General features: G+C 36.4%; 1 long non-coding RNA gene across 2 annotated transcripts in view; it reads left to right on the top strand.

The window, feature by feature from the left end:
* LOC131738121 (uncharacterized) overlaps window positions 1-18,092 on the top strand; it is a 30,508-nt gene extending 12,416 nt beyond the window's left edge. For both annotated transcript variants that reach the window (XR_009329644.1, XR_009329645.1), the window contains exon 3: window positions 13,440-18,092. This is a non-coding gene — a long non-coding RNA (uncharacterized LOC131738121). The remainder of the gene's footprint in view (window positions 1-13,439) is intronic.
* Window positions 18,093-20,514: the final 2,422 nt, after the last annotated feature.

Genomic DNA, 20,514 nt, shown 5'->3' with positions numbered 1-20,514 from the left:
AGAAGGCTAGGACACAGGTTGGATCATTATTAGTGCAGCAGAAGATTCCACTGGTGATCACTGGCACATGCAATGAGGTGTTATTTAGCTTTATTTAATGACTGCCCATATGGAATCGGCTGTATCTTTAATATATGCCAATAAATAAATTTTAAAGTAGGCGAGCAAGCACATATACATCCATATAAAGCGTGGCATACGATATTATAATTTTATAAGAAAGTAGACATAATCATACATTTGGCATCTGGAAAGATTTGCATTATTTGTTTTTATTTCCATATGGGTTAACAGATTGGGAATGTGAATACATTGTGCTTTTCATGTATAATATGATATATACATATACAGTATAATAATGTAATATCATTGACAGCTTGGAATGCAATGCATATGTAATAATTATTCGATTAGAAATAGTTTCCCTCTGCAAAACATATGCAAGTCAGAATTTCCACATTTATGTTAAAGCAAGTAATACTAATATTAGAAAGAGCAATTCATCTGAGCTATAGGTGGTTGTTATGACATGCTAACAGCCACAATGGGGATACTTATTGCTGAAATGTAATGCTGCATAATACAAAACAACAAAAAAAACCCCAGTATAATTTGCAATTGATGAAAACTGTGAGTAATGATAATATTCAGGGCTTGGAACAGACAGTTGACACTGTTAATATTTCCTATTTTTTATACCCTGGCTAGAAAGGGTTGTTGTTTCATTATATAACATTGTTTATGCTTATCATTACATCTCATTCTTCAAACAAGAACAGAAAAATAAATAAATAAAATAAACCAGATAAATAACCCCCCCCCCAGCATCTTGGTTTCCTTTGCAGGGATATTGAAGTGTATACTATTTTAATGTGACCTTTTGAGAGTTGTTTCAATAGGAGAATAAAACAGCAGCGCATCAATCACAGCCATTATTATTACACTCTTATTGCTCTGTGTAGCTCAGGCACTGAGAGGAAAGGTTGTCTCGGAGCTGGGACTTCCTGATCTGCTGGAGCGGAAAGGTTTTATTAAGTGAAAGCAGTTAATGAAATTCTCAATCAAGCACAGGGAGATCATCAATAATGTTTAATTATTGCAATCAGTGGCAGTGCATTGTGGGTCGTCCAAGCGGAACATTTTTTTTTTTTTTTTAGAACAATAGTTTTGTAGAGTGGTGGATCCTGCCTGTGCTCTGCCTGCCCTGCCTGGATTTCGATGGGTATTATCCTCTTCCTTTGGCAGCTTGTAAAACCAGGGGATTTGAGCTGGCTATTTAGTATCAGATAGGGAATAAATAAGACTTCTTGTCACCTCTAGTTCTTCTTCCTCTAGTCCATATGAGTAATTTTCAAACTGTATTTTTCTTTTTTTTTATCACTTTCCTAAGTTGCCTCATCCCTGGTCTCTCTTGTTTCATTACAACAAAAATCCCAAAGAAACCACCAGGCAGGATCAATCAGCCACAGGCAGCCAGGCCGTTTTCTTGTACTTTATTAAAGTGTAATCAAACATCGGTTAAGTGGAAAATAAATATCCAGATCTAATAAGCTGCTCAGTCAGATCGTGTAAATGCAAATTACAAGCTGGTTCCCATCTCCCGCCAGGGGACTGAACAAGCCACAGCAATTGCCTCATTCACTGCGATTGTAAATCAACTAAAATAATGGCTGGATAATGACCAGTTTGCGGTTTCAAGCAGATTGAATGATAACAAACGGCGTGTGTCTCACCAGCTTTTCATTTAGCATCTCATCATGGCAAGAGCAGGCTGACTAACAGCTTGGCTGCCTCATTATGTTGTTGTCTGCAGCTTGTAAATTCAAAAAGCAGGAAGAATATCACCCGACAAACTTGCTGATAGGAAAAACAGACAATTTAATCCCACCCATCAGTCCCCTAATGTGAACGAAGCGTCTCAGATCGGGGGTGCGAGTATGCAGTAAATTGATGGCAATCCAATGTATTCTGATGTAAAAAGAACATAAGGCATACACAGAATAATAGACATATAGATCGCGTCGTTTTCTTGTTTTTGGTGATGTTGATTTAGCTGCTAATTGGTGACAGAAACTGTCAAATAGGTGGCAGATAGCAATAGCAGTACCTTCTGTCATGATTAGGTGAGGAGATGATTTTTTATTTATTTTTTTTTCGTGGAAACTGTTAGGTAAAAAGGAAAGATAGCAAACTCCTCTCCTTCTGATATTTACAGAAATGTATTAAAAGACAAAGCATGGAGAGCAAAAGAGACTATAATCTTGGTATTATGGACGCCCTTTGTGTTTTCTCTCTTTTCCCCGAGACTGATCAGCGTGTTTGTTTGTAGAATTGTGTTTGTTTGCTTTCAGGATAGTCTAACACACCAGCACTCACCCTATTTAAACAGAGAAAGACAGATAAAGACTGACTGGAGGATCTCTCGGGGGTGTCTCCAGAAACCCTGCCTTGACTTTCCCTTTCCTCAGGAGCATAAAATGAACAGTAATTAGGCTTTGATACTCTGGCAAATGAACAGTAATTAGAATCTGCTACCACCAGTCCTTAACTCCACTCCTCATAGAATATTCACACCATTATTGAACATTAAGATTAGCTGCTTCTATGCGTACAAACAGCAAGGCTCGCCACAGCCCACAGATGGTCTCGGGGAAGCGCAGGGAGACAATTCGTTGGAGCCTTTGGGCCCACAGAGGGGATTTTCTGGTTATTAGAACCCTGCCAGATCAGAGCCAATTATAAAGGAAACTGTCAGTCAAAGGAAAATTGCTACATGATTAGTGAAAAAAGGACAAAATCAGGTGAATGGTGTGAATCATTCAGGCAGCTTTGATTTGCTAATCAGGGGAAGGAAAGGAACAGGAGAAGTCCCCAGCTGTATCCCTGGTTTACTCTTTTCATTTTATCATGACCTTCTTAGCAGTTACTGATATAATCTCTGTGAAAATAAAAACCCGAAAGAAGCAGCTCTTCTAAGCACAGAGCCTCGGCTCCCAGTGAGCCATTGGGGTGAGACAGTGTAAATGAGATGAGCAGACCCTGATAACAATGACTGGAACATGAATAATCAAAGCTAAGGTCTCTGTACCTACAAGGGCAAAAGATTCCTAATTATGTTAATAGTTTTAAACAGCTTAATTCCCGCAGAAAAGCCTTTTTTTTATGAAGAAGACACTGCTTACTCTGGAGAGCGCTATCTCAGAGAACGTCAGACATGGTCTTACATTTTTAACTACGATTCTGTCTCCCTAATTTACTGCTTTGTGGCCCAGGTTGACATTGAAGGGTGTGGTAGACCCTTTTGTCAGTGCTGTACTTTTTAGTCTAGTGAAGAGACAGGTAGCAACCGAGAGGTATATAATGAAGAACAGAGGACAGCTCTTCTGACAGCTCTGGCAGGTGATGCATTGGGCCCATGCTAATTCTGCACAGAGGCATTGATGGATCCCGAAATCTTGACCACACATCCCATTAGCCCCTGTCTGTGACAGGAGAATGAAGATATTAAAAACCAGAGGAAATGTGGTGAGGTAAAAAAATCTGAGTGAAAGGTGGAGAGCAGTCAAAGATGTATGATAAAAACCTGAAGTCTTTCACAATATCTTCCCCTGCAAAGTTATTGATGACTTAACCTTATGTCTGTGGGTCGCCGGTGATGGATACATTTACAATTTAAAACAACAACACAATGGGATACAAAGAAAATGTGTAATTTGCTATTCTACCCAAGTAAAATGGGTTAATGTCAGCATGCTACATTTTGGATGGCTTTGTATTCAAAATGCATGAGGCAGAGCTGGTGTCGTATTTAAATCATTATTAATAAATGCAAGAAAGCGAGAATGAAAACCCTTTATCTTACCAAGCAAAACAATAGGGGAAAAAAATATACACATTGGAAATGTTAATGAATCACGGGTTAGGATGTAACCAGTTTAAAGGGTCTACAATTACTCTGTTGATTTTCTCCCTGAGATTCATTAGGTATGCTCCTCTGCACTTATTTAATTGTATGCGAAATTCATGTACGGTGTGTACTGTATAGTGTTTAGTACTTGGGGTAATAGAAACATCTCCCTGTTGTAAGAATGTATTACATTAAAAACGCATAGTGCAGAGTGCCGGTACACAAAACACTAAGTTACCAGGAATCCAGGTGTATGTTTACTATGAATCTTTTGTCTTGTTGTACAGATCAGGCTAAAATTTTTGACACGTTATTTCTAAAATATAAATGACCTACGCTTCGGACAAATAGGAAAACTAGTAGCAAGCAGCTACATAACAGTCAAGGCTGTGTCTACAGTCCAGAGTTGACAAATAGCACTGCAGAAGGTAGGGAAACTGAGAGGTTACCCTGACAGACAAGAAGTACAATTATCACACTATGATGAAAGAGCTTCCATGAGTATGTATTGCACCGTTAATTACTGTCCTTTTTCTACAGGCTTCTAATGTGAAGAAAAACACGCAATGACAAGTGTGGAAAAGAGCAAGCACTAAATTACTGTCAGAAAAATAAACGGAGTAGCGCACTGCTGCACAGTGATTTACGGGGGCAATTAGTCACCACCCCACGGAGCTGCTGAGGACAGCACTGCTGCTCCAAGTGTCAGAAAAAGAGGGAGAGGAGGCTGTGCTTCCCTTTCTTCACCTGACTTCAAAAGAAAAGTAAGCGGGACTTTGAGTACATAACAAGTACCACCTCTTCATTTAGTTTATATGACCTTCGAATCAGGGCCGAGAGTAGCAGCAGCAGGCTGGCGCGCACAGCACTCTGGCTGATGCTGATCAAACGGTTCTTAGCCCTGTAGTACCCGCTTCCTTCACAGCTGCTATCGGCCCTATCATTATATCAATCACTTAGCCCAGGCCTCTCTCTCGGAGATGGGGTGTTTTCTTGTTTTAGGAGAACTGACAGCTATTTTTTTCTGTCTGTCGCAGTCGTCTGTGTTCCTTTCACAGTGCGTCCTGTTCTGGATTCATTAAATCCAACTCGACTGCACCTTCTCTTGGGAGGTGACATGTGCCTCAAAACATTGAGACAACTATTATTAGGATACCCTTAGAAATTCTCCACAATTTGAATGAGTAACCTTTTCTGTTTAAATCACTAGTTTTTAAACATACTAATTGCCTTGCTTAATGAAATGTTAGTCTAACTTTTTCAATTCAGAAATTAGTGTTGCCATATTTTAGACTTGCGGTGTGATCCTCGCTGTACAGTAAATTGCTATTCTTCAGGGCCTATGTGAGGGGAACGCTGACATCTGAAATGGATGGGAAGATGAGAGTAGAAGAACGGAGAAGCTAGCACCACAAAATATGAGCGGACACAAAAGTCATCCAAATGCAGTTTTGAGTTTCTGTCACATACTGTCATTTACGATCATATCCAGTCATCTTTATATATATATATATATATATATATATATATATATATATATATATATATATATATATAATGTATTTCATTGTATTAAATACCTTATTGTCTGATTTAAAAACATTAAAAAATAATTCTGCTAACATCTTAACCACATCTTCAACAAATAATATTTTCCGTAATATTGTTTTATGTGGGGTTTTACATGCAAACAGTGATAATGACTGTGGTACATACATACCTGCATACATATACACATACACACTTTTACACCTTTGTAAGTAAGCTGGTTGTCTCAGAGGATTGGCAATGCATTATGAAGCTTTTCTTCTCTAGGTTGCCAGTTTGAATCCACTCAAGGTCAGTCGTGATTAAAAGTCTTATCGATCTGGTGGCCGTTGGGGGCGTATGTGAAATGAATGCTGTTGATCTCCACCCCTAGCAGTGAATCGTCCTTGTCAGAATAAAACCTCACTGAAACCTGAACCTCACAGAATAAAACCTCAGGTGACTGAACTATTGTCACTCTTTTATCAGGGTAACCACTGGTTTGAATCGTGGCTCTGACGATTTGCCGATCTTGCCTGGGGGCCCCACAGGGAGTACTGTGTTGACCTGTCAATAACATTTTCTGTACAGGCTGTTAACTTGTCTTGTTGTGTAAAAGTGCGCAGTAAGACTGAAGACAGAAGGAAGCGGGTAGAACAGCATTTAAACGTTAAAAAAATTCACTGATGAAAGCAGATTACAAATTACACATGGCATCAAAAGTTGGAGCAATAAAAACGTGCACAGTTAAGCAAGAAAGTTGGTATGTAATGTTTTAAGTTTTGTAGGAGAATACTGTCAGTCATGCCTCACCCTTCTTAGTAATGACGTTCTGTGCATTTCCTTGTTCAAGGAATGTTTAAGACACTATGCTTAGAATTTTATAAAAACTGCTCTCTGATTGGCTTAGGCTCCTCTTATCCATACACCATGCAATTGCGTTGCCAGTGTTGTTAGTAAACACCAGGATGCCACATTTCCTTGAGTCGTCATGTGCTGTTTTTCTGTTGCCAGAAAATCTTTTGTAACATTTTTGGGGAAATTGAGTTGCAACATTTTGAATTTATTTTAACAGTGGTATCAATAATGCACGCCTATTGTATAATGTAATTATATTGGACTATGATAATGTGATTCTATTTTACATTCCTTAGTACAGTATCTCATAGATATGGTCAAAAGGTTTATATCCAACAGCATTGCCATCACAGTAATAATTTACAAGATGTATGCACAAGTTAAACACTGCTATACTCTTTCTGCCTGTCCACTAATTCATGTTTGTCTCTATTACTTGCATACATACGTACCATCTAGCACCATAAGGCAACATTGTGTTCTTTGTTATAATTCATATAATACATATGCATTGCTGTTATCTTAAAAATATGGCTATTACAGCAGTAAGAAATCCTCATATACTTTTTTTTTTTTTTTTTTTGCAGTTCCTAATAGGAATATTACAGTACATATCTGCAGTAGCATTATCTACTAGATAATTGCCCTTGTCTTCCATTAAGCTCCCTCACCTCACAGGTAATGCCCGCTGTGCTGGCGATTATTGCTGAAATATAATTTTGATCAGTGATTTGGATTCTAAGAGATGAAATCTGGGGACTATGATGAAATCTGAAGTGGAATATCCTGAATAAAGAGCCTGCATTACATATTAATACAGTCCTGTATGCAATATTCAGCCTCATCTACCCCTATATTGTGAAAAAAGCAAGTGTGTTGTATTCCCCCAGAATAAATGTGTGTGTGTCTATATATATATATATATATATATATATATATATATATATATATATATATATATATATATATATATCATCAAATACTTCTGTATAGAATCGGTAGAAAAACTACATTATTTATAACTGAACTGAAATTATTCTCATATACTTATATTAAATAAGTTGTTCTCAGTACTTAGTAATCTGTTATTCAGGAATTATGCTATTCAGGAATAGTATAATTCCTGAATTCCTATATTATAGTTATTCAGGAATAGTCCCCAGATTTCATCTCTTATATATATAAACCTTTACTGCTAAAATTCATTTTTATGTGACATTTACTTAAAAAGTGAGTGACAGTTGCCAATATAAAAATACAACTATCTGTCTGTCTATCCATCTATCTGTCTATTTAGCCAGTTGATCTTGAAGTATTCACATCAAATACAAAAAGAAAACATTTACTTAATTAAATGTTATACGTAATGAAAAAAAAGAATAGTTTCTTTGTTGTAAGTATATATAAGTATCTATTGAACATGCAATGTGCAACATATATTAATATTCCTTTCACAAAATTGCATTACATTAATATTAATCTCTCATATAGTGACTGCTGTCTTCTGTTCATCACAGTGGAGCTTTGCAATGATGTTGCCAACATGGTTTCTCAAGAAGATTAGATGCAGCGCTTTCACCATAAATGACCATTTTTAAGAGACAATGTTTTCAGCAGGTCAGTGACTTAACCTGTCCAAGGCACAATTACGCTTTGCCATTTTCAGAGATACTTCCTTTGAATGTGAATTTGAATAAGCCCTAGTCTTATGAGGGAATATGACATGGCTTATTAAAAGAAAATAAAGCATCTGTGGCTATTTCTATAGGAGCTGAAAAAGGTACCAGTCAGAAATTAGTTTTTCTTAGGGTTGCTGAGATGAAGAGATATAAAAGCTCATGAATCAATTTAGATAATGGGCAAGGCCGAATGTAATAAATAATACAGTAACAACCCTAACTAATGAGCTGTTGCTGGTACATTTCACAGGCTCATTCTCTATATAAAAAACACTAATAATCCCTTGGTGTAATCAGATGATAAAGCTTTGCCATAAGGCAACACCTGCACAATTAAAACTGCAGATTCTTTTGCACGTTTCATTAATTTCAGGATTTTGTAAAGGCCCAATGAGTACACTAATAATCTAGTCTACTTGACTCCATGTCTACTAGAAACAGGGTGTCTAATTAGATAAAGGTAATTAATTAGAGATAAATGGAGCTAATCAGACTCAGTTAACACTCTTTTATTCTCTGAATTAAGACATTTAGGACACCTATGATTTCATTGGTTGTGAGAGTCTCTTTGTTAACGTTTAAAAAACAAGTAAAAAGCAACAAATGCAAACGAAGTGTAGCATTGCATTTCTACCGCAATGTAAATGAGAAAAATAACTTTACGGAATGACACAGTGTCGATGTCCGAAGGAGCGAGTAAGAAGCAGAAATGCTTTCCCCATTCAGAGATTCAGAGGAATTTAAAATGCATGGATAAGGACATGCACAAACCACTTAGTGTGCAGATTGAAGCACAGTTATTTAAATAAGCATTTTTGCTGAAGATGTATTTAGTATTTGTGTTAAGAAGGATAAAATGAATCTGCAAGACTGGGAATACTTTGAAAATATTAAATGTATGCACTCTGTAATTGAAAAGTCAACTTGTAATACATTATAAATGCAGAATGTGGAATATCTGATGTGCAGCATTTTGTTTTTGTAAATGGCAAACATTTAGTAATCACAAAATGTCATATCTTTCACTCTTAAAAAAAACAAAAAACAAAATATTTAGCTTTATATATATATATATATATATATATATATATATATATATATATATATATTTAAATTGCCAATACCAATTTCTGCAGGTTCACACATTTTTTCTGTACCATTAATTGGAAAATTTGTACTTGATTGTGCTGATGGTGATGTACGTGGTGTGATATCTAACACAGCATCAAATTAGCAAAGTCTGTATATGCATTCCTCACACCAAATCAATTCATTAACAAGAGATAGCGAAACCAGAGCTGGAATGCAGATGGACTACTTTAGATGATAAAAGTAAACTCCACCAAAAATGTATTGTCTCCCAATTTACAAAATACCTGAGACAAAAACTAATTGTGAATATGAAACTAAATATAGGATTTATTGTGCTACTATATATATATATATATATATATATATATATATATATATATATATATAATACATTTTATGATCAATAGACTGTGGCTTAGGCATGCACGAAACACATATTATTGTCATTTATAAATATTTAGACCTCTGTGAAAAATAGCAAGCCTTTTGAAACAACTGTTTTAATGGTTATTGTAATGAATGTTGACTTTGGATAAAAAAAATGAAGAAAAAAAAAACCCCAAACCTTTGTGCTGTTCTTTTGGAATGATGGCATCTCTGTTGTGTGTAAAATATTTTAGGAATCAGACAAGCAAGCAATTTGGCTGTCATTGGGATTGTTTGAAGAGAATGTGTTTATCCTTGCGATTCTCAAGGGGAAGGGTATCAAAAACAGGATCACCCATGAGCAGCTGACATTGCTGTTATGCATTTGTCAATATTACATTTAATAAATGGGTCTGCCGCAATACATTCTGATCAGGATATTTTGCCATCCCAACGTGATGTAATCTATGACCCCTGCTTGTCTTATTTCGCATGGCCTGCATTTGTTTCTTGCTGTTCCACTAATTAAAGCGGCTCTGTTTAGAAATACTTGCACAAATCCTTTTTACTCAGGGATGTCATATTTATGATGGTTTTGCTTTGACAACATTAAAAGTTTGCATGCCTTTTTTATTTATTTTTCTTTATCATCAGGCTTTTTTTTCAAAATGAAAAAAAAGCGTTTAAAACTTTTTTTTTCTTATGTAATATTAATAACAGTGGTATTATTTACTGGCTGGGAAAAAAAATGAAATCACTTGTCATAGCACTGTTAATAGTGTGGCGGGGCACAGTCAGCAGCGACTGATTCAATGTGAGTCAGAAAGATGTTTAAAATGATTCAAAAGGGACCTGTGGAAATTGGCTGGGAAGTGTGTTCTGCAGAATGCCCCATCAAATCAGAATGTTTGAGTTTTTCGTAAAACATCACCGGCCACGTGAGCATCTACTGTCTTAGACCTATCTGTCAGTCTTCTGTCTCGCCCATTGTGACTGACATGCAACAAGGAGATGCAGCTCTTATGCCTTCTAAAATACACATCAGGGATTCTATTTTGCCTAACAAAGGAATTGGGCATGTGAAGGACAGTCTGTTTACACAAGTGTGTGCTGCAGATGGAAGGTGTCTAGCCTCTGTCTATAGCATTTTTCATGCACTGAAACATCTGAAAGAGCTTAACAAAGCTTAACATGGTCATGTATTGACCATGTGAAACATCAATACAGATGTGTCATGGTACTGTGTAAGAATGGTCAAACATATTTCTGTTAGTTGACAAAAAAACAACTATCTTTGGTAAAGGCGTCGATGAAGAGTTTAAATTGAACCCATTTTACTAAACTCAAGACGCCTTCCTTGAACTTGAACCTCTCCTGTTTGTTTACTTGTATGCCGTTCCTAAAAAATACATTGTGTACCCAATTTAAGCAATCATTGTAAGGGAAATACAGGGTTTCAGGTAACATTGGTCACTTCAAATTTGCCATGTCTCACTGCATGTGCATCTGTTTCAGTAATGACACTGAAGTTCCTGCTGGCTCTGTTTAGTTTGAATACACCCGCCTCCCTCAGAGATGGGACCGGCAGGTGAAGATAGAAGTGTTCAGTTCATCATTTTGTAGAATTCCAGATACCCTTTATTGTTACTAAAACATTTCAGAATACTTGATGTAATGCGGTTCTAATTACATTGTAAATACTCTGTAACTACTCAGCATCAGGTGTAATTACAGTGTTATAAAAATGTGGGTCAATTTTGTAAATTATACATGAGGGGAAATAATAACAATACTAACAAAATGCATAATAATAATAATAATAGAACTATACATTTAAAGACACTTGTATTTGTAATGATACATGTTGTTTAATAGTGCATACACTGACTGTGCATCTCACCACACAGTAACATAAACTCTGTAAATGCAAAATTAGAGCTATGTGTAACATCAAAGATCTACTGTATGCGCATGCATGACAGACAGACAGCCTCCGTAGTCCCCCGGATTAGGATACTATGAAAAAGAACGCGTAACATAAGAACATGCGTGAGTTTGCTTCCACTATATATCTGTAGCAGATAATAAGTTAAAAGAAGAGGCTGAGACAGGTGAAGAGCCTTGATTCGTACAGTCTGCAGCATTCAGACTGAGAAAGTGAGACTTGTGCGTGAAACAACATTGCTTTCTGACAATAAAAATAAAACCGCCCATCAGGACCTTGCTTATCCAAGATTCATTAGAGGAAGAAAAAATATGACCTGTATGAAAAGCTATGCCACAGCCAATGCCACATACATCTCTATTAAACAGATAGTTAAGCATTCATTTAGCCGGGTGTGAAAAAACATGCCTCAATGAGTGGCTTTCATATCAAATCGATGATGAATGTATTTTTTCTTGAAAAAAGGATCCTGTTTGCATTGAAGCAGTTAGCTTTCCTGTGCATGGGCATTTTGTATTCAATTCAGCAATACACCTCAGAGGCTTAGGTAACGTGGAAGTGGCAAGAGTTGACAGGGGGCTAACAGCCAAAAAGCCCAAAACAGTTCTGCTTGAAGATCCTCCCATTCAATTTAATTATATTTGATATTGTCAATGTCATACAGTGAAATATTTGGTTAAGGACAGTACCAATGTAAGCCATGCATCATTTTATGTGATCCTGACAGTCTGTGCGTTATCATCGTTTTCATTAGAGATGAATGCAGCCCTGGGGTGTCCTAAGAAAATGGTAAATAGGATTATAACAGTGTTAGAAAGTTGCCCAGAAGACAAGAATGACTGATTATTAGCTTAACATTTCCTGCACAATGCAGAGGATTTTAATGTGAACATTTATTGTTAGTGCCAGGAACTTTCAGTTAGTATTTCATCACATGTAACTTTAGCCCTATGAAATCTGTTGTAATTGTATGAACAGTCACTACGTTTGGTGTATTATCACGTATCTGCTGTGAAATATGGAATCGTAAACAGCGTTTTCCTGACTGTAATCTTATATGTTTTAGACCCGAAGGCATGAAAATGGAATTTTACATGAACCTTCGACACTTAAATGCTAAAATGCTACTGATTTGGGATGATAATCGGTGCACTAATGGAAGCTGATCCCTAGCATAGCTGGGAGACCTATCCCACTGTTCAAATGAAATGTGAGCAGACAGTTTAAAAAGCTCTCTATACCTAACGATAACCCAATAGAGCTCTGCTGAGCAGCTCAAGATGAGTGTCCTTCCAGCATGCCCTGCCTGTTTTCCTAAAGCATGGGACATGACCTCCTGCTCAGCAGAGGAAACATGTATAACACTTAAGTGAAAATGTGGTGAACTCACCTTTACTGCTTTAGAAAGCAGTCACCACACAATTCGGAACGTATGACAAAACGTCGGATTATGCTTGTAATATAATCAAGAATATAACTTAAACATATGTTGTTAATGCATGGAGTTCCGTCTGATCACATAATTGTGTGCTAAGTGCATGTAATAAATATTACTGAACGATAACGATAGTGTAACAACAGCTATGGCCATGTTCTGCATCAACTAGAATTTTAGGATTGAAGCATAATTAAAAGAAAAAAATTAACATAATTTAGAGCTTTTATTTAACATTGTGTAACCAAAGACACTACAAAATGATATTGCAAAAGTCTACCGGAAGCCATAATAGTAGTACAGTATTTCATGTTAGATTTTGGTCAGTTTTTTGTTAGGTATATGGAAAACTACAAAGCGGTATGTTATTCAATATGGGTATGAAGCAAAATGTGTTAATTCTATAGGGTGATGCAAAACGTTTTGCCATAGCTGTACGTGTATGGAATGTACCTGTGTTTTGAAGTGTATCCAAAAATACTATGAAATTATGGTTATGCGTGTCTTTGTGTTGAAGGAGCTAATATACAATGACACTATATTAGCAAACTAAACAAATATATTTAAGTAAAGTACAAGGGCTTGTCCCATCTCATTTACAGCATTGTCTTTCTTTTGCTTGTGTTTCAGCCACAGGACTGAAGCACTGGGAATGTGTAAGGTACTGCCTAACCTGTGCTTCTGAGCCGGAATCTCCTGGCATTGCAATATTTTACGTACGAGGAGAGATCAGTGCAGAGTGGTAATGGGGGTGTGCCGGTATGTAAACTATAAAGTAGGAAGCTTTCACCTTGTTTGTCTCTGTCAGATTGACCTTGATAGAATGAAACGATGCACTCCCAGCTAGCTATTACCCACTCTATCCAAATACAATATTTGCTCCCATTGACTGACATTTGAATGCTATATTCTTTTTAAATGATAGTGTATGTACAATATATGTACAGTTATAGTCAACAGTTTTGCATCACCCTATAGAATTAACACATTTTGCTTCATGAAGTTGAATGAAACCTGCTAAATAATGTTACATTAACACATTGAATTACATGCTACTTTGTAGTTTTTCATATACATAATGAAAAACTGACAAAAATTGAACAATGTGACATTTTGAAATCTAACATGAAATACACTACTATTATGGCTTCCGGTAGACTTTTGCAATATCATTTTGTGGTTACTTTGATTACATGAGGTTAAGTAAATGATCAAAATTATGTTGATATACTTTAAAATGATGTCTCAATCCTAAAATTCTAGGTAAAACATTTGGCCATGGTTATATGTGTAAGAAAACATATTATAAAGATAAAAACTGCATTTCCGAATATTAACAAGAACAGTTAGGTAGCACTGTTAGACGCTGACAAAGTGTTTGTTAAAAACTTTAATTAGTACAAGCCTATCCCAGAGGCCTGCGATGGCAGGGAGTGTAAATGGAGAAGCTGTCCCAGCTTGCTGGCTCCACAGTGGGCCACATCTCACGCACAGATGGGCTGCTGAAGAAACTGTGAATGGACAAATGATAACAGAATATGCCGAGATTCCAACAACAGCTCATTAGCAATCTGTCAGAGGTTTTTTTAATTTGTGCACTGGTGTACATAATGCAGTGAAACAACATAATCATACGATATAATCTATGCAATGCATAATTTAATTGAAAAGGGGCATTCTTTTTTTTGTGTGTCTCTTGGAAAAATGACGAAAATAGTTGCCAACTAAACCACTTTTGTTGTATCAATTGTTTTTCTGCTGAGGGCTATACTGTTTTAAAGTCATATTTTCTAATTCATTTGCATATAATTTATGAAATTATGCACAGTCTGACTGGTTACTTTGGCAACCCTACAAGCTGTATAACCTTTTATTATTATTATTATTATTATTATTATTATTATTATTATTATTATTATTATTATTATTATTATTATTTCTATTGCATGTAATATACCATTTATTTATTTATTTATTTATTTTAGCTTTGAAGATCTACTTGAGGGAATATTAACTGTAAGTTTTTTTTCTGGTCTGCATTCCTAAGACAGTTGGATCTGAGTTAATTAGCTGTATACCTGTAGGCATTCTACTATTATCTTTTGTTTTAAATTATTTCATTCGGATGGGATTTTAGCCGTGTTTGTAATTGAAATGTTCTCCTGCTACCCTTTTTATTTATTTATTTATTTATTTATTTATTTATTTATTTATTTGCATGTGAATTGTGATGTGAGCTTTAAAAGTCTCCGGTCTATTAGCCAGTGCTGCTCATCAAGGTTCAGACAGCGTTCACCAGCCCATTTGACTTACCAGGTGTATTTATGCTGAACTGTCATAAGCTACAATAGGAAGATCTCTCATGTTTCCTTGGGGTGCTTTTAACTCAGTCCAATCAAGCCTGATCCCCCACATTGAGGCTTTCACCGCTAAAGAGCACCCCTTCCCATCTTCAAGGGTACAGTAGCAGTGTCCCCCACCTGGGATTGAACCCATGACCCTCCAGTCAAGAGTCCAGAGTCCTAACCACTACTCCACACTGCTACCATCTCCACTCTTGGAAAATAAATATTGAATATTATTTGCAGATGCAGTTGTTTTATTTTCTGTTGATACATTTGACCAAAATACTGTACGTCAGTCATACAAGTAAACCATGTATTCCCACACTCCAAAGCTAGAAAGAATTGTATGCAAGTCAATGTCCTTTAAGGTTTTTATTGAGGTATAAAAGTGTATGTAAAGTAAGACAGTAAACTTCAGCCAATCGTTGATCATTATCATTTTTTAAAAATCTTATTAAAAAGTTTTTGAAACAAAGTTTCCACCTGTCAGATATGATACCTCCAAACCTGTGGATTTCCAGATGAAAAGTGTGGTTTCCAAGAAAACATCAAGCTTACAGATCTACAAACAACTTTGCTTAAAGGATTATGTATCTTACAAAGCAAATACTGGTCAAATTTAGCCTGGGGCAGTTTTATAAAAGGAGATGTACTGAGAATCTTTCACACAGATGTACAAAGAGGCTTAGAGAGTACTTGAGTTATAAAAAGAGGTATACACCTAAAATTCAAGATAATACAAAACTGTTCAATGTTTAGTTGCCCTTATGAAGTTCTTCATAAATGTCATCCTGTTACAGAGATAATAAAGGTCTATCATTTGTAAGATATAAAACATTAATAAATGTGCTTAGCTACAGAGTACAGTGATCACTAAAATGTATAATGTTTGTGCAAGATTATGAAGTACAGAATGAATATAGATATGAGTTCTGTACGTTTTGTTGCTGTTCTACAAAGTAGTGCGAATGTAAAGAAGTGGTTCATTTTCTCAATTGCTTTCAATGAGTTCCTTCAAGAAGATCCTTCAAGAAGCTGCTTGATGAGATTCTGGGATCAATAAGCTACTAACAACCAAACGAGCAAGATGGGCCGAATGGCCTCCTCTTGTTTGTAAACTTTCTTATGTTCTTATGTTCTTATTAGGATTGTTTGTGTATGGAGCATGGGGCTGTGAGAGGGGAGGCCATGGGAAATGGAGTACCACAGAGCAAAGACTGCTGGGAAATGTAGTTTATTTAGGCAGGCAAGGTGAAACACTGCTATTGAGTCAGCTATAAGCTCTCATTGAAGAACCAGGTTGTGCATTGGTGAGGAGGTTTGAGGGGAGGAGTTAACCCCCTTTATAAGCAGTTATGCAGCAGCAGGAAAGGAAAAGACAGGAGGGATGACAACAGGGCAGACCGGAGAAGGAGAGACGCAACTGGGAGACAGATGAAATACAGGTTGGAAGCAGAGTGCAGGAGGAAGCATTGTGGGAAATCCTTTTCCATGTGGACTTGGACTTGGACTGGGCTGTAGACGCAAGAGGCACTGGAACTACCCTGGATAAAGAGGAAATCTGCGGTTCATAAAGGGAAGTGTCCATCGTGTGCATGCACAGCCATTTTATTCCCAGTTGTATTTTTGCACCTTGTTTTTATGCTAGTTTAGCCTGTTTTATCCCAACTGTTTTATTAGTATTTTAACAGGTTAGTGTCTCTAGAGAGAGAGAGAGCGCTTTTATTGGGATTTTAGCACAGGTTTTAAATGAAGCATTTTAACCGAGTGTGTTTTAGATGGCTCAATTTGGCAAAGAGGGAAGAAGAGGTGGCGAGGGACTTACCGTTTTTAAAGCTTTTTACCAGCGTGGTTGTTTCTCTGCCCCTCCCTGATAGGTACAGTGGAGGAGCCTCAGGGGCTGCTGGATCCAACCATTGCGCTGACGCTACACACCCAGGAGGATTGGACTCAACAGCGGACAGCTCGGCCGGAGTCTAGTGGGCGGGGCCTCTGCATCATCAGTTGTATTTTCCCTCTTGTTGTTTTGATACTTTGTGCCGTAGCCCAGTGGTGGGCGCTCTTTTGATTTTTATACTTTCCCACGCTAGCCAATTAGTGGGTGGTGGCCATTTTGCTGAAGTTTTAACTTTTTTTGCCATTTTTTTTATAATTAATAAATCTTGTTTTAATTATGTTGCTGGTGTTGTCTGTCCCTGGGCGGGTTGGTCTCCATTCTCCTACCTATGTTGCAAATTAAACGAACCTGTGCAAATTGACGCTTTTATTGTTGTATACTGGGTCCTGGTGCCCACTACCACCAGGTGGCGTAGTCGGACTACATATATATATTTTTACTGCCTTGCCACCGTGAATCGCGACACCAGCACATGTACCGCTGTCAAGGTTCATTTTCCAGTAGGTTAAAAAGAATAAATATTGGTTGTTAAATCATAAACTAGGCCCATGTTCATTGAATAGGTGTGTGTTTGTGTGACCTCAAAACAACAATGTACAAAACACGAGGAATCAGAAATCTTAAGCTGTTGAAACAGGCTACCAGGACACAGTAGATGACAAAACAAATGCAGACACACACACACACACATACACATGCACGTACGATTTCCTTGTACAGCATCATGCCGGACAAGGTGTCAGAAGGCCACGGTACCTTTTCATAGTGGTTGACCTTGAGAGATATAGATTTATAAACTGTCAAACGTTTCTTAGATGATGAACACAAAAAATTATAAGGGATAACAGACTAGCTGCATTAAGTAGGTTTTGGTTGTCTTATTGGCATAATTCAGAAATATCTATATATATTGTTTATTCATGTATTTTTTATATAAGGCTCGTTTGTTATCCTCTATAGCAGGGGTAGGGAGTTCTGGTCTTGGAGTGCTGTTCCAGTCCAGGTTTAGAAGGTATAATTTAAAAAAGTCCTTTAGAACCACATCAGGTGTTTAATTGGTGAAATTATTATTTATTTATTTCTTAGCAGACGCCCTTATCCAGGGCGACTTACAATTGTTACAAGATATCACATTATACATTATACAGATATCACAGGTATTTTTACATACAATTACCCATTTATACAGTTGGGTTTTTAATGGAGCAATCTAGGTAAAGTACCTTGCTCAAGGGTACAACAGCAGTGTCCCCCACTGGGGATTGAACCCACAACCCTCCGGTCAAGAGTCCAGAGCCCTAACCACTACTCCACACTGCTGCCCTTGAATGATTAAACATGGCTAGAAAGGAATAACTTTGCCCACTCCAACCAACTGGCCCTCGGTGAAATGTATCCAGACAGGCAAGCCAAGTGGCAGGTCAGTGGAACTCAAAGTGAACACGTTCTGTAAAAAAAAATAAAGATGTTCTTCACATGGCGCTGTGTATTTGAATCATCCATAACTACATATATATATATATATACATAACCAATATACCTTGCATATGTCATTTTTATAAAGAAGACTGTATTTATGCTAAAGTGAGAAAACTACTACCATATATCAACTACACTCCTTCATGAATATAACATTATTGAATAATAATCATAATGATAATAATAATAAACCATAAGCAGCAACATTGCATTTGTCAGAATTTTTTTTTTTTGTTGAGTTACATTAGTTTGAGCTTGTTTGTGTAATTCAACAATGATATTGTTATATTGTCAAAGGAAGCACAATTAGGATCTACTGTTACTTGCAAGCTCATTTAAAACTGTTTAGTAGGCTGAACATCCATTTTATTAAATAAATTTGACTTTGTGACCAAAAAAAAAAAAAAAAACCATGATTTGTCATCTTTAATTGTTGTATTTGGCAGAGCGGTGCTTTCAAATTAAACAAGGACACTGAGGTAACATCTTTATTTCTGTGCAAATAAACAAGCATTGGAAAAGAACCACAAGTTGTTAATTATTATCTTAACATGAAGCTGTTACACAATACAAATGTAATCAAATTGAATTCCCAGAAGAGGCCTCTAAACAAATTGTGCATGTACAGGTACAGAGCGACATCCAATTCAGAGTGTCTCTGTTCAAGCGGCATGCACACTAATGAGGTGCTTGCAGTCCTTTGGTACACAGTGACAACTACCTTTGACCCTTCTCTGTATCATCAGGGGAATTCTGAACAAAAAAACCTGGCGAGACACAGTTTATATTGGGAAAGGGTTATCACTGCAGCCCTACCAAATATTTATTATGAGTGCACTCAAAAGTATTACAGTTTAACAACCACTAATTAATATTCTATAAACATAGCCCTTTAGTACTGTCTATATTTTATTTGTTTGCACTGTATTTTTATATTTTGGAGTCTGACTTAAAATATAATAGTAACTAATATTTTGAGAACAAAACTATTTTGCTTTTTGTCATCATATACATGGTAAGGGGAAGCAGGATCAAGGATATAGTTGTTTATTCTGATTTACATCCCATCATTAATGATTTTTTCAATCTTTTTGTTTCTATGTGTTGACAGTAAAAATCAATTTTCTGCTTTTAAAACTGAATAATGTTAGTATTGGGACAAACATATTTTTAAACATTTTTCTGGTATATATATATATATATATATATATATATATATATATATATATATATATATATATATATATATACCTTTATAAACCTTTATAAACCTAAGACTAAAATAAGAAAATGAATAAAAATAACTTCTTCCAAGGAAAGAAATAGTTAAGTAACGTTTTAGAATAATATTGAACGGTATAAAAGTGAAGCAGGTCTGCTGTCATCACTCATAAGTAGTTTTTCATTTGACGTGAAGGTTATATTTACTGATTGGATGTTTTCCATGCTTTTGTTACAGTTGCTCACTGTCTATAAGACTCAAACAGCTGCAAAAAATCCACATATGCTTTGGATGATATACCAGTGGTATACATTTTACCCTGCCATGCCCGCTGATAGTAAAAACCCATCTAATTAACCCTGGTGCTGCGGTGTCATGTGATTAAACAAGACAGAGCTGCTCCTTGGGGTTTCTGCTACTGAAAATATTCACAATAATCATTTCTTTTGCTTTTCTATTTAAACCCATCACATCGCTTGGCACGGAGATAATTACTGGTCTTCATCTCCTGTGCTTTTATCAAATGTTCATTAATAACAATAAAGGTGCAAGGTTAAAAACTCATTTAATTGCCTTTATGTTAATGACATTATGAATAGCCTTAGCTACAAGATTCTAATTCTGTCCAGTATCCTGTTTCTCAGTAGAGCCTCTGGAGGACTGCTCGTTTTACCAGCATTACTGATTCAGAGCTTTTCCCTTGGAGGTGGGTTTTGTACATAATCAGAATTAATGTGCAGCACATTTTACAAGGGACAGTGA

Source organism: Acipenser ruthenus, chromosome 10 (assembly GCF_902713425.1).
Source record: "Acipenser ruthenus chromosome 10, fAciRut3.2 maternal haplotype, whole genome shotgun sequence".
NCBI classification, from domain to species: domain Eukaryota; kingdom Metazoa; phylum Chordata; class Actinopteri; order Acipenseriformes; family Acipenseridae; genus Acipenser; species Acipenser ruthenus.
Note: the sequence above shows the minus strand (reverse complement) of the source record. Positions and strands in the feature narration are given on the sequence as shown.